General features: G+C 41.6%; 1 pseudogene; it reads left to right on the forward strand.

Annotated features, from left to right (window-relative positions):
• Nucleotides 1-3,730: 3,730 nt before the first annotated feature.
• LOC145722474 (small nuclear ribonucleoprotein F pseudogene) lies at nt 3,731-4,730 on the forward strand (annotated as a pseudogene).
• Nucleotides 4,731-13,407: the final 8,677 nt, after the last annotated feature.

Below are 13,407 nucleotides of genomic sequence, written 5' to 3' on the forward strand. Positions count from 1 at the left end.
TAAATTTTGATTAACTGGGAAGAACTTTTCTGAAACTCCATGTGCAGTGTAACTCAATATTGTTTTGAAAAATGAGAATGTCATTGAAACCAAAGGGCATAGACATGAAATAGATGAATTCTGGGTTATTTATTGAATGCCTCTCATAGATAGAATTTTATAAAGTCTTATGTAGTTTGAATAATTTGTAACTATACATGCTTCTGTTCCCAGACATTTTAATCATTAATGATGCTGCAGCATAAAACACCCTCCAAGACATTTTTACTCCCTTTGGTAATCTAAGAATGAATTATGAAATTAATCTTTATATTTGGGTTTATCCAGAAGAATGGAATTACTGTTAATTTAAACAGTTGATCAGTTTCTTACTAGGACTTTACCATGGCCGTCAAATTCAGGGACTCATATATAGGCATCTCTTCTGCTTATTTAGCTGTCCAACATCTTTAAAAGTTTTTGCCCCAATATTTTTAAGGCTGAGTAACAATGTAACATAGGGCTATTGATAGGGTGACCATATAATTTATCATCTGAACTAGGGCAATTTTGAGGGGGGCACTTTTAATAAGTGTACTGGGACAACAGCTGTAAATAAGGATTATCCCAGTACACGAGACACGTGCCCACAGTACCTACTAATGGCCTGTTTGATCTTGTTGCTCAGGTGTCAGAGACTCCTGGCTCATTATTTACAAAGCCCCTCCACCCAAGATCCAGGTCGTGACTTATCAAAACACACTGCCTCTGGAGGCAGCTTCCCCTGGCGCCCACTGTACCCAGGAGAAGGCAAGCTCTGCAGTAGACGGTCAGACTGGGTCTAGCCCTTGGAACCCTCACCTCTACTTACTTCCTTGTCTTGTTGGTTGAATTCTCTTTAATAGATCAAGGCTGAAATGACATTCCAAGGATGGAAATGGGGGAAATCCCATCAAAGCACAGAACACTGAGCCGTGGTGTGTGTGTGTGTTTGTGTGTGTGTGAGACAGAGAGAGAAAGAGAGATGATAGTGATGAAATGGGGGACTAAAATGGAATCTTGTCGTGAGTTCTGCCCTCTTCCTGACTAATGGTGTGATCTTTAATCTCTTTGAGCCCCAATTTCTCCATATGTAAAATGAAAATGATAGTAATCTCTACCTAACGTGGTTGTTATTAGATCTAACAGTTTGCCTACTATCCTTCACATCTAGTCTCCCCTTCTTCCTTTTAGTAATAGAATTTGTCAGGTTTTAATTGGGCACATGATCTCCAAACTAGCTGTTACATCTACCAGCTTTTCTTGTAGCTCTGGTGAAGGGGATGCATACAACTTCTGATCACATCTTCACAAGGAAGCTATGGCCCTCCCGTCCCTCTTTCCCCCTTTATTCTGGTGAGGAAATGGCAATAACCGGAACTGCTAGCCTGGACCCAGAGATGACACCTTCTGTCTGGCGGAGACAATCACTTCAGTACTAACATATGAGAGAAAAATCAGTGTTGACCTCACTTAAGACTGTACTTGGGGGCATAACTCATATGTAGTAGCTTTGAAAGCTCAGTAGAGCTGGAGTCAAAAGGTGTGTGTAGTCCTGCTCCGTTGCTTGCGTGACCTTGAGCATCTCTAAATGTCACTTTTCTCATCTTGAAATATAAGTAGAAATAATACCTGAGAGGTAGGTGATATTAAATAATGAATAAATATACCATACTGTTACTACTTTTCTTTCTGAATGAGGGTTCATCTCCATGAGTTTATTCATTCATTTGCAAAGACTTAAGGATCCAGACACTATCCAAGACATGGGGTTATCTAACATTGCATAAGGCACTGAAAGTTTCCAAGCCTTCTGTGGACAGAGAATAAATAGACCAACAAGATGAGTGTTACAGTGATTATTAAACAAGATGATGTTCTACAGATTGAGTAGGAGGGCGTTATGGGAAATGGTCATAAAAGGAATCTGACATTTCTGTTGAGACTGAATAACTAAAGGAGCCAGTTTGTGAAGATTTGTGGGGAGAGGATTCTAGACAGAGAGAACACCTAGGGAAAATAACTTATGGTGAGAAGAGCAAAGCTTATCCAAAGATAAGAAAGAAAGCCAGTGTGGCTGGAGCAGAGTAAGTGGTGGTTAGTAAGAGATCAAATCAGAGGTAGGAGAAACCAGATCATTTGCCCATATAGTTCAAAGAATTAATTCCAAGCATAATGAGAAGTCATTAGACGGTTTTCCATAGGAAAGATACAACAATAGCACTTCTGTTCAGACTTCCTCAGAGGCCAATACTATACCTAAGTGCAGGTAGCACTTGTGAAAACATAACCTATTATAAGTCAAGCAGCTTCTTAAAATAGGGAGAAAGTTCTAACTACCAGTTATCCGAGAAAACACGGGGGTGTTACGAGGACAATGTTTATATCCAAGGCCGGCACCACTGCTGAGTCCTTTATTGTCATTATTTAAAGAGGTTAGTAGCTTAGAATTTTATGCCAGAAATGCCTGGCTTTGAATCCCAGTCTCTCTAACACCAGGTGTCTGACATTAGATAAGTCACTCCACCTCTTGGAATTTCATTTATTCTCATAAGTAAAATATGAAAAATAACACTCATTTCAGCAATCTCATTATAAGGCTTCCGTGAGATATTACATGTGAAATACCTGATGCATTATAAGTACTCAATTAAAAAAAATGGTACATATATTTAGTTTTTATATAGTCCTAGCATTCATTGAGATATCACTAGGCCAGTCCATTACTCCATAGAGGTACTGAGGTGGAGACTAAAGGCTTCAAGACTCTCCCTTGAGTCCCACAAAGCCCTGTTAAAATCCTCTTATATTTCCCCTGAGCCCACCTTCCCTTAGCACCCACACTGCCTGCCCCACCTCTGATACTCTCTGCCATACTATTACTCTCAGTGAGTTTAAAAACAAGTTTACTCTAGTTTTACGACATTCCACATGGCTATGCCTTGTTTGCACATTCAATAAAAAATAAAAGCTCCTTGAGAGAAGAGACAACTTATCATCCTTCACCTGTGTTTTCCAAAGTGCTTTAAAGTACAGAAGGTGCTTAACTAATGTATGTTTAATGAATGAAAGAATGAACAAAGAGATGAATAAGAGCATTCATTTGATTACCCTAGCCTTCTTCAATTTCCATCTACTGCATATCTTCTATTCGCCCTGGAATCCATTGTCCACCCTTCTCCATCCTGCCCCAGGAGGCCATATCAACATGCCTCTTGTTATCTGACTTCTGAAAGATTTGGCCAATGAGAGGCAGTGGCAGGAGACTGGAAGGTGGGCAAGAAAGTGAGGTCTGGACTAGGAAGTTCTCTTTATATAACTACTCTTTCTGAGTTTCTATAACTGTTCCATCTATCTAAGGCCTAGGAGTAGTGACTCTCTGCTGTTGCTAGCCCTGGGAATTTCCCTACTAATTCCCCAAACCCTACCCACACCATTATAAGTAATACACTTTTAAAACTACCCTCAAATTACCCACTTTGGATCTGCCATCCCCCCACCCAAAGGACACTAATATATCTCATATATATGAACTTGGATAGATCTAAGTGTATCCTATTCTAGATTAGGACTTGGACCCTGTTTGTTTTAGAAGAGCAGATTCCACCACTCCCGTTGGTAAACTTCCATTGTTTCACAACCACACCAAATTGCTCTGAGCCTGCTATAACTTGGGCAAACAAATTAGGATGAAGCTGTCCATGGTCAAGGTATTCATAGGAATTACAGAACTTAGCAGACATGAGCCATTGCTGACAGTTAAATGTTTTTAAGAAGAGTAAAATAAAATGTCACTTCATGGAAGAAACTAAAAATACTTTTGAAAGTGTATATTGTGCATGAGTTTTTTTTTCCTACTCTTAGTTGCCAGGCTGTGGGTGTTGAAAACTCTTCAGAAGATTTGGTCTGTCATGTTTAGGTGGTAGATGGCAAAAGAAATTCTCTAAAAATTTTCAAGATGTTCATTCCATTGTCTCTTGTTTAAGTGAGAATTATAGAATGTTGGATCCAAAAATAATTTGTGCTGGTGCAGTGAAGACCACTTGGCAGCTCCCAGGGAGGACAGGTTACCTGTGGAATGGTGTCTCCAGACTACCCCTCCTGGCTCTCAGGCCACCACCTAGATCACTCCTGCAACTGATTCTCATGAACACAGGGCATTCTCTGTCAAATACAATCTTAGAAATGGCAAGGCAGGTTCAACAAATTGGAATTTTTATAGGAAAAAGCAGTAAAATATTTTTCATTTGCAACATTAACATGTCCAAAGAAGAAAATTTTACAGATAAAAATAATACAGATAAATGAGAAAGTAAAAGGAGGATTTATGCCCAGCTGTAGCTACTCCAGTCACGAGGGACAGATGACAGCTGGGCTGGTGGTGAGTGGCCCACAACAGTTGCTTGTAGTTGAGATGAGTTTGCTCCTCAATCCCAAACCTTTCCTCAGGGGATTCACAGGAAAGCCAGTATGGTGAAACTCAAGTGAGGAATGAAGTACAAAGGCTACCTACCTGGTATCTATAGATGGCTATATGAACATGCAGCTTGCAAACACAGAAGAATACATAGATGAAGCATTGTCTGGACATTTGGGTGAAGTTTTAATAAGGTATAATAATGTCCTTTGTATCAGAGATGTTGAAGAAGAGGAAAAAGATGGGGAAATGAGAGAATAGCATCTTTTGTGAGGAATTTTTAAATATATATTTCTAGAAAAATAAACCTGTTTTGTTTTTTTTCTGAAGAAGAAGGAGGAGGAGGAGGAAGAGGAGGAGGGGAGGAGGAGGAGGAGGAGATTGAAAGGCTTCTGATTGGTTGACCTGGTTCCACTGACACCACTAAACATCTATCTTCAGTTCCTGATTTCACAACATGGAGCTTCTTGGACACTCCCAAGGAACATCTAGATATTCTGTGTAGTGAACAGCCCTTCACACTTTACATGCCACTCACACCTTCCCAGCTTCCTGGCAGGATGGTATTCAGTGGTCTGTGACTTAGTTTGTTGAAGTTAATGACCTCAACCAAATGACCTCTTCCCAAGGCAAGCACTGCTTGAAGACCACAAACTCTCTTTGGTATTCATCATTCTGGGAATCACCTCCCAGAGTCTCTCTCCCCAAAAGGGAAGAGAGAGACCTTGTGTTTGGTCAGGTGGACCAAGTGCATGCAAAGTCTCTGCAGAGAAAGTAAGCAGCATCTACAATTGGCCATAAATCTCCCTTCTATTTCCAGTTTTCAAACCAATTATTTTTCTGATTTATTCATTCAACAAAAGTTATAGGTATTGGATATACATCCTTGAACCAATCAAACAAATTTAACTCTCTCATTCTAGAGAAGGCAGTTAAGAGTAATAAAAGAATGAACAAAACAACTACAAAAGTCCAATCATCTTCCTGTGCCCTGGTTTCAAAGAAAACCATGAAAATTGAAGCCAGGCCTTGGGCCACACCACTATTACAACCCCTGCCACCAGGTACAGACGTGCCCTATCCCAGAGACACACTGAAGCTAGACCTAAGAAAGCTGTTGGAGTTGCAGGTGCATTTGGGGGTAGAAAGTTAATACAAAATTTAGGGTGGTAGGAGTCTCTGACCTGTAGATGAGACTCAGTCCTCTTGGGTATGTAGGACCCCACATGGTTTCCAGAGATTCCTAGAAAGAAATGTTTGCATGTACCCCCAGTAGCATATTCCAGGTGTGTGATGCCTTTTAGTGACACGGTGCTTGTCTTTGTGTCTAAACAAAACTTAATTTGTCTTGTACTGTTCTCAGGTTATTAACACCTAATTCTTTAATAATTCCTTCCTGCTTAGTTTCATGTGTCTATTCATATTATGGGAAATATAAGATTTTGGCAAATGAGTATTACTTGGAGGAACCATGTGTTAGTTGCCAGTTTATCATCCCTTGGAGAGATTCTGGCTGAAAGTGAATCCAAGACGGAGGAAAGCAAAGGTTGGATGTGGAAAGAGGAACAGATACCTGATCACATAGGTTATTATTTTTATGACTGTTACTGCTGTTGCAGTTATTGTGGATACATGGGTAGAAGTTCAATGTGAAATGGCATCTGAGAGTTCTGTGTTCCAAGTGCTACCCACTGCTGGTGCACATCCGAGCCACCTGTGGAGCTTATGACAGGACATATATTTAGGGCCTTCCCTTGGATATTCAGGTTAGTAAATCTGAAGTAGGGCCCAGGAATCTTCAGTTGAAAGAAATTCTCCAGAGGATTCTGAAGTAAAGCCGGCTCCAAGAACCACTGATCTCGGCCGATTTTATCCTCCAATAGAGAAGCACATTAGTGGTTCCTGTGGAAGCATTGGTGCCCTGGAGTTCCCGAGCCCATTCATTCCATTAGTGGGCAAGTCCATGTACATATCACATGCAATTATTATAATGCTAAACGTGGTCCTTTTGCACTTCCCCACTTTGATACTAACTTGTTCCCAGGAACAACCCAGGACCAGTTTTCTCCCTCCTTTTCTGTTAGCCATTTGTGTGTGTGTGTGTGTGTGTGTGTGTCTGTGTGGCTAGAGGGAGGGAAGAGAGGGAGCTCCTCAGCAGTTTCGTTGTTCTTCATATGGCAGTTTCTGGACTCTTCTGAGCATCACCCAGAAGGGTAAAGAGGGTTTAAAATATGGTTCCCTGGAGGCTATGTTTGTTGGATTGGGACTGTAAGATAAGTTACTCAGGTCATATTCCTAGTAACACACACACCTCATAATGGCCTATGCTCCCTAATTCCTTCTTCCCTCCAGCTTCCTGAACCACCCTGTTTCTCCTTGAACATCAGCATCAATATTTCCATGTTCTCTGAAGACACACCTTTGATTAGATTCATCATGCCATGGGAAAGTCTGTTCATATCCCGCAGTGGAACAGTATTCAGCAGATATGTAAAAGGTCAGACAAGGTGGAAGGGAAGCAGGGAAATGTCACACTTAAATGAATGATACATTATGTTCATCAGAGGTGTTTATACTAAAAGGAAAATAAAACTATGATTGCATGTAAACAGAACCCTTAATGTAACCTAATCAATGCATTTATGCTGCAAAAGAAGCCAGAATCCAATAACACATTATAAAATACCTACACATTGTGGAGGGGCAGAGTTGTCAAACCAGGTCTATAAATTCTCAGCAACAGACACATACTGAGCTTCTGTCTGGTAACTGTATTAAAACAGTAAAGCTTATTAGTCATTGCTTTTTAACTAAGTAGCAACACTCCAAAGATCTACTGTGAAAAGACAAAGATGTGTGTGAGTAGAACTGAGTGGCATTACTGAAACAAATGTGTAGATTGATTGAAAGCAAACCTAAACTGGATTTTACCTCAGATACCAGGATGGTCCCGTGGACTTTAGCCAAATGTCTTTAAGGAAAAATGCAACCTCATCCTGGTGTGTGTGAATGTGTGAGAGCATGCACATGTGTGCATATACACAATATTTTTAAATTAAGAATGAAGTGTTTCTGGATACATGGCCATTAATCAAAATTTGTAAAAATTTTAAAACCCCAAATTCCTGTTAAGGCCTTTTACAGAAGAGAGAACAAAGATGTCTGAGGAGGCCAGACAAGGCTGCTATACATTTTCTATAGACTGAATGGTGTGTCCCCACAAAATTTATGATGAAACCTAATCCCTGATGGGTTGGTATTTGTAGATGGAGCCTTTGGGAAGTGCTGGGGTCATGAGGTTGGGGCCCTGATGAATGGGATTCGTATCATTATGAGAAAGACCCCACAGAGCTCTCTCTCCCCTTCTACCCTGTGAGGACACAGAAAATGGCAGTCTATGAGCCAGAAAATGGGCTCTCAGCAAACACGGAATCTGCCAGAGCCCTGATCTTGGACTTCCTGTCTCCAGAACAGTAAAAAATACATTTATGTGGTTTACAAGCTACCCACTCTCAGGTATCCTGTTATAGCATCCCAAATGGACTAAAACAACCTTCATGGTTTTAAAATACAGCTCCATAGCCAGAGCCCTCAGGTAAGGTAAAAAGACATGGGTTGATGTTAGCTTTGGCTACTTACAGAACAGCTTAAGTCTACAGTGGTTGTTCAACATGAGACAATATAATCATGGAATAGCTAAATACAATCTGTTACATTTTTCCCAAAGCAGCAAAAATGGGAGCATCTGTCATACTGTCTGTTATTAATACATGATGTACATCGAGGCGTGTAGGTACATACGAAGGAACAGGGACGTGTCAACATAAGGCAGAGAAACAGATGGTATGCTCCTTTAAACATGTTTTCTTGTCAATTTTGGTAGAACAAATGCTCCTTCTATGCTTTAATTTGTAAAGTATATATTTATTTTTAAAGTGAGAATGTCTACCACATAAAGAAAAAAAATTTAGTAGCAGTTCAATGTTTCTTAAAAATGATTTATCTCTTGTGCAGCACTTTCTGAGCCAAGTAACCAATTTTATTTAAAAATTGAAAAATGACAGAGGATTATTTTTAGAGCAATTTTTCTACTCATGCCCTGTAACCTCTAAAGAAGTCAGGCCCATGATGACATGCACAGAAAGCAACAAAATTGTCAACATCTATATTTATTTCTTGAAGAGGACTATCTAATCAGACATTAGATGATGCCTTTGTGACCACGATTCTCAAATGGATGTGATTATTCTATCTTACTACTTTTAGAAATATGATTTACAGCTCCCTTCTGCTTATTTTTCACTCGGTATGTCTATTATGTTTCCTTTTAAAGGCTGTATTAAAAAAAAAAAAACATTTAATGTAAAAGCAGAAAAAGAAATTGGCAAGCTGGCAGAAACAATTTGAGGTAAAAAAAAAATATTCAGGGAACATGAGTTTCAGATATATGACTGCTATTTGTCCCAGGCCTGGATATGCTTTCTTCAGCTCTAGGGCCTGTGGCCTCCCATCTCAGCGAGGTGAGAACCTGGCTGGAGTGATCTAAAGCTTGGAGCAGAGGGAGCGGCCTCCTGGGCTTCGGTAATATTCCATGTTACCTTCTGATGTCCCTGTCTATCATGGTAGCTGGACCCAAGAATGATTCAGGACTCTGCAGGCTCCTCCCGGGGTGGGGGGGGGTGGGGTTCCTTTTAGTATCCTCGTCTCAACATGTAAGGGGAAGCTTCACACTGATCCATTTAGACACTTGCTCACAAACATCCAGTGACGTGTCATTGCTGCCAGGGGTCCTCCCCAGTTTGAATGCTGTTTTCCTCTCTGTCCTTATCACCCTCTATGGCTCCTGAAGAGTACTATGCATTTTGTTGAAGGAAAATCTGCCATATTCTCCCTTCCCAATGTCACATATTCTCCCACGTGGTCCCCTCTGCCAGGAATGAGCCACCCATCACCTACCTACCTATTCTATTTCAGTTTAGCCACCACCTTCCCTACAAAAGCCTCCCTGATCCTTCCAAATAGAAACCACCTCTCAACAATCAGATTAAAGGCTTTTTATTACCATCTTCAGTGGCCACTGTATTGACATCTGTGTACACAATGGTCTTCTCCCTCAAGGAGAAGAGTCTTGAGGGCAGTTACCGCCCTGATGGCTCTCTCATGTCTCGCATGACTGAGCACAGGTCTGGCAGAGAGAAGCTGCTCCAGAATGGTTGGCTCAATTCACTGCTCAGTAAAGCTCTTGTTCCCAGTTTTGGGAAGTTGAGAGTGATGAGTTCTAGCCCAGAGGGTGCTAAGAGGTGAGGACAACTCTTGGATGAGTTCATTGTCAATACCATAACACACTGACCTCCAGGAGGAACCACAGTGTCAGCAGCCACAGAACCTTGATACAGTCACAAACAGGTTCCTGTCATGTTCTTACGAGAGGCCTCTCTTCCATGTGGTCAGCTGTTGTGTGCACCTGGACGACTGGCACGGTCTCCTGGCCCTCCTGCTCTAGCTCAGCTGGCACGGTCGAGGTCCATCACAACTCAAAGCAAAGGCAGCGGCAGCAGGAGCAACAAACTTCCCTACCTGGGACCCTTCCAAACAAGAAGCAGAGTTCATTTTTGGCCATTCGGTGGATTGGCGCTTCACCCTTCAGGGCTATCTCCTGAATCTATATCCCTGCAACTCATTTTTTCATCTGGGGTGCCACCCACTCCTTTTCAAACCCGCCCCACCACACGATCCTTTGTCAAAATTACAGTTTCTGGCATGGAAACTCTTCAATCGTGTTCCGAGCACCAATTTTCCTCTGAGCTGTGAAAAAACATGAAGACACGAGACAGAGTTGGAGACGTTTGTCAGAAAAAGCAAAGACAACCAGTTGAAATTTACTTATACAGGAAATAATGTGTTTTTACTTTTTTATATCCACCTCCCTCTCATTAATATATTCATATAATAATTTAAAAAAAAAAGGAGTAGCTACCAGACACCTGACATTTTCTCAGCATATGGGATATGCACTGAAGAGCATGAAGAGACAGCCCTCCCTGCGCTCTTGGCAAGGCACTGGGGAGACAGACAATGAGCAATAAACTTAGTAAATAAGTAAATTATATCATTTGCTATGGACAAAAGAATAGAGCAAGAATTGAGGGCATTGGAAGTTCTGCGGCAGAGTGTGCAGGTTGTGGGGGTTGTGCAGTGTGCAGAGTGTGCAGATTTGATCAGACTTGGTGGAGGTGAAGAGTAAGCCCAGCGGGAGGTGTGGGGGGAGGAGCAGTCAGGCAGAGGGGTTGGAGAATCCTCAGGCAGGAGTGCTTGGGGACAGCAGGAAGGCCATGTGGCTGGAGCACAGTGAGAAGGGCAAGTAGCAGGAGGTTTGTGCAGTGATAACAGGAAAATGGCCTTCTAAGCTGTTGTAAAGTCTTTGCGTTTTCTTTCTTTCTTTTTTTTTTAGTCAAAGCAGAAAACATTAACTGTAACAGAAAAGAGGGAATGCTTTGAGGTGGTCTGCCCTGACTGCAGACATGACATCGGTCTTCACTCACTTGACACACTGTCCTGTAGAACAGTCAGTTCCACGAACACAGCACTCTAGCCGAACACGCAGGTGTTCTTGAGCAGCCACTCAAGGCAGACCCAGGAAGAAAGAATGAACGTCAGTGGAGGTGGGGAGGGGTTTGAGATTCAACCGAGACCTTAAGCACTACTGTGTGTAAGAAGGGTTTCTAGCAGAGAGAGCTGCTCAACAGAAGGCATTACACAGAAAAGGTGCAACCACAAAATGGCTACCTAAGTGCTTGGGAGGAAATGAGGAGATTGCAAAGAACACCATCGAGAATACCATTTATGGCCTCATATATCTATATGCCAAAAGCTCTGTCTAGGAAATAAAAAAAAAAACTGTAAAGAAAACAAATTCATGACTGCCCCTCTAGGCACCTCAGAAAGCTACTTGGATAGAAGTCATGGCTACTGTATCATGGTGGAGACAAATACACTGGCAAGGGGGAAGGTGTAGTCTGCAAATCAACAAGTTATGGCTATTTATAGAATTTCATGAAGCTGGCAGTGGGCTGATGTGGAGGAAGGACGTGGGACTGTGTTCCCAACACACATGATACCTAACCTGTCTAGTTTTAGCAGCTAAAAACGTTTGCTTATAATGTAGCATATTATGCTTGATACACTTACCAGAAATTCAAAGAGAAGGATGATGCACTTATTTTTGTGTGTTGCCTGGAAACTGTCATCTTATCCTTAGTCAACTGGGTGAATTTTAAAAAGGAGAAAGGAAAAAAAAAATAGGTGCTACAAAGCCACTCATGATCCTTCCGCCCTGCCACACACAGCAGAGGGCGCTGGGCTGTGTTTCTCGTATCAGTGTGGGCAAACTGTGAAGAAGGGGTGATGTGTGTCCCATGACTCTGAATCCTTATATCCCCCTTGTTCCCACTTCCTCTGCACACCCCTACCTCTTATAATTTCATGTGGTGTCCCAGGGAGCTGCCTCCTCAAACTTCCAGCCTCTACCCCATCCCAGGGAGATCCCATGGAGGTCAGCAACACCAAGAGTGGCCAAGAGGTCAAGGGAAAGTTAGACTGAAAGATGCCCATTGTATTCAATGACAAGGAGGCCATTTGTGATCCAGGCAAGAGAAGTGTTCATGCAGGGTTGAGGAATGAATGAGAGGTAAGGGACTGAAGCCAGTCAGTTTAAGAAATCTGACTACGAAAAGAAGGGGGTGGAGTGAGGCATTTAAATTTTAAGGCAGGAGAGCCTCAAGCATTTTATTTTTTTTTTATTGTCTTTTTTTTATTATTATTATGTTATGTTAATCACCATACATTACATCATTAGTTTTTGATGTAGTGTTCCATGATTCATTGTTTGCGTATAACACAGTGCTCCATGCAGAACGTGCCCTCTTTAATACCTATCACCAGGCTAGCTCCTCCTCCCACCCTCCCCTCTAGAACCTTCAGTTTGTTTCTCAGAGTCCATAGTCTCTCATGGTTCGTCTCCCCCTCCGATTTCCCCCCTTCATTTTTCCCTTCCTACTATCTTCTTCTTCTTCTTCTTTTTTTTTTTAACATATAATGTATTATTTGTTTCAGAGGTACAGGTCTGTGATTCATCAATCTTACACAATTCACAGCGCTCACCATAGCACATACCCTCCCCAGTGTCTATCACCCAGCCACCCCATTCCTCCCACCCCCCACTACTCCAGCAACCCTCAGTTTGTTTCCTGAGATTAAAAATTCCTCATTATCAGTGAGGTCATATGATACATGTCTTTCTCTGATTGACTTATTTCTCTCAGCAATGACATGGATGGAATTGGAGGGTATTATGCTGAGCCTCAAGCATTTTAAAATGCTAAACGTTAATGGCAAGGAGCCAGTTGCAAGGAACAGGTTGATGATATGGAAGAAAGGAGGGAATAATCAATAGCACAAGGCCCTGAACTAGAATGTGATTTTAATACAAGATGGTACATGATTCTGGCCTAGCCTTTCACCTGTTGCTGAGATCCAGCGAACAAGTGCAGGGAAATGTTTCTGGCTGGCCCCGCACATTCAAGAAGCTTAAGTTTCACCATTCAGTAGGATTCTGAGTGCTGGAGCCATTAAACAAATCTAAGAAATGACAGGTCATCTATATCTAAAGTTATATGATCCAGAAAAGACTCCCTGTACTCTAATACGTGCATAACATTTTCTTAATGTCCTCTGAGGTCTGCGACTAATATTATGATAAGGCACTCTAACCATTTCTGAAAGCCATTTCCACATTAACATTATCCAATTGATTTTCATTATCCAGGGAACTTTTTTTTTTCTCTATAGATCTATTGCATCTGCTCTGCCTTTAATTGTTTTAACAACAAGCATCATCTCCCAGCAAGACATTTACGGAGACATAAATGAGTTTGACCTAAACTCCAAACTCCCTGTGATTTCAAGAGAGCTCA

The sequence above is a fragment of the Leptonychotes weddellii genome, chromosome 7 (assembly GCF_054177405.1).
Source record: "Leptonychotes weddellii isolate Sample4059 chromosome 7, ASM5417740v2, whole genome shotgun sequence".
Lineage (NCBI taxonomy): Eukaryota > Metazoa > Chordata > Mammalia > Carnivora > Phocidae > Leptonychotes > Leptonychotes weddellii.